This window comes from Otolemur garnettii, unplaced genomic scaffold (genome assembly GCF_000181295.1).
Source record: "Otolemur garnettii isolate 467f Iridium unplaced genomic scaffold, OtoGar3 scaffold00101, whole genome shotgun sequence".
Taxonomy (NCBI): domain Eukaryota; kingdom Metazoa; phylum Chordata; class Mammalia; order Primates; family Galagidae; genus Otolemur; species Otolemur garnettii.
The window spans coordinates 3,013,472-3,015,812 of NW_003852496.1; the positions used below are offsets into that span (position 1 = coordinate 3,013,472).

The 2,341-nt window shown below is 41.4% G+C and overlaps 1 protein-coding gene across 1 annotated transcript in view; it reads left to right on the forward strand.

The window, feature by feature from the left end:
- Positions 1-2,341, forward strand: part of ISY1 (ISY1 splicing factor homolog) — a 30,316-nt gene that overhangs the window by 6,821 nt on the left and 21,154 nt on the right. The gene's annotated exons all lie outside the window — the stretch shown is intronic.

The following is a 2,341-nucleotide window of genomic DNA, read 5'->3' on the forward strand; positions in this document are numbered from 1 at the left end:
AAAAAAAAAAAAAAAAGTGCCTGATTCTCAGCTCAGTGCCCATAGCTCAGTGAGTGGGGCGCCAGCCACATACACCGAGGCTAGCAGGTTTGAGCCCAGCCCTGGCCTGTTAAACAACAATGACAACTGCAACCAAGAAATAGCTGGGTGTTGTGGCGGGTGCCTGTAGTCCCAGCTACTTGGGAGGCTGAGGCATGAGAGTTGGTTGGGCCCAAGAGTTTAAGGTTGCTTTGAGCTGTGACAGTGCAACACTCCACTAAGGGTGACATAGTGAGACTCTGTCTCAAAAAAAAAAAAAAATAAAGTGCCTGATTCTCAAATCCATAACCAGACTAGGGGATTTCAACACTCCTCTCACAATAATCGGTAGAACAAGTAGATAGCAAATCAGGAAGGACATAGAAGATCTGAAAAATACTGTCAATTAATTTTACTAGGTGACATTTATAAAATACCCCACCTAACAAAAAATAATACATGTTCTTTTTTGTAAGAGTACATGAAACAACTGGGCACAGTGGCTCATGCCTGTAATCCTAGCACTCTGGGAGGCCATTCCTAGAACTCTGCTTGTGCTCAGGAGTTCAAGACCAGCCTGAGCAAGAGAAAGATCCCATCTCTATTTCTTTTCTTTTCTTAAGACAGAGTCTCGCTATATCACCCTTGGTAGAATGCTGTGGCATCATCATAGTTCACAGCCACCTCAAACTCTTGGGCTTGAGCAATCCTTTTGCCCGAGTAGCTGGGACTATAGGCACCTGCCAAAATGCCTGGCTAGTTTTTCTATTTTTAGTAGAGACAGGATCTTGTTCTTGCTCAGGCTGGTCCTGAACTCCTGAGCTCAAGCAATTCACCTGCCTTGGCCTCCCAGAATGTTAGGATTATAGGCATGAGCCACTGCACTGGCCATAATTTCCAAATATTTAGGAATTTTCTGGTATCTTCCAGTTATTATGATCAGAGAATATATTTTGTATAGTTTCAATGTATTTTTATTGAAAAAATACATGGTTTTTTTGGGTGAATATTCCATGTTTTCTTGTTTTTTTAAGAGACGAGGTCTCTGCCAGGCATGCTGGCTCATACCTGTGTCCTTTATAGTGTTGAAATAGTAAAAAGAAGAAAGGTTTTAAGTCAAACAACCTAGGTTTCTACACTGTGATACTGAAAAGAAGAGCAAATTAAACCCGAAGCAAGCAGAAGGAAGGGAATAGTAAACAAAAGAACAAAAATCAGTGACACTGAAAACAAGATGAACAGAGAAAACAAACCAAAAGCTGGTTCAAAAAAAAAGAATATGCAGATTAAGAACATCAAGAATCAAGCTGGAAATATCACTCCAGGCTCTACACACATTGAAAGGATCCTAAGAGAATATTGCAAACTTTATGCTCATAGATTTGACAACTTAGATGAAATGGGTCAATTCCTTAAAAGACACAAACTACCAAAGCTTACTTGAGAGAGAGTTCTGAACCAGCTTAACCAGCGACAACTTTACTTTCTATCCAACCCCCACTGTGACATTTAGCAGTCTGGCGAAATTTTATTTTATTTTTTTTGCTGGGGGAGGCAGTCTTGCTTTGTTGCCCTGGCTAGAGTGCCATGGTATCATCCTAGGTTATTCCAACCTCAAACTCCTGGGCTCAAGCCTCAGCCTCCCAAGTAGCTAGGACTACAGATGCATATCTCCATGCCTGGCTAATTTTTGTATTTCTTATAGAAACAAAAATCTCAGTCTTGCTCAGGCTGGTGTCAAACTCCTGAGTTCAAGTGATTGTCAGGCCTCAACCTCCCGGTGCACTAGGATTATAGGCTCCAATTCACTGTGCCCAGCCCGTCTGGTGAAATTTTGATGGTGGCAGCTGGAGGGTGCTGTTGGCACATGGTGAGGAGAGGCCAGGAATGTTGCTAGGCGTGCAGCGCAGCTACAGACAATTGTCCTAATCAGAACTTCAGGAATTCTGCTCTTAAGAGAAACTATTCAAGAAGAAATAGCAAACCTAAGTAGTCCTACATCTATTAAAGAAATTAAATTCATAGTTAAATACCTCACAACAAAGAAAATTCAAAGCCCAGATGGCTTCACTGCTCAATTCTACTAAATATTTAAGGAAGAAATAATACCAATTCTATACAGTTTTTTCCAGAAAATAGAACAAGAAGGAACACGGCCTAATCCATTTTAATATCGGCATTACCCTAATGCTAAAAATCATAAAAAAGATATTATAAGAAATAACTATAGGCTCGACGCCTGTGGCTCAAGCGGCTAAGGCACCAGCCACATACACCTAAGGTGGCAGGTTCGAATCCCCAGCCCGGGCCTGCCAAACAACAA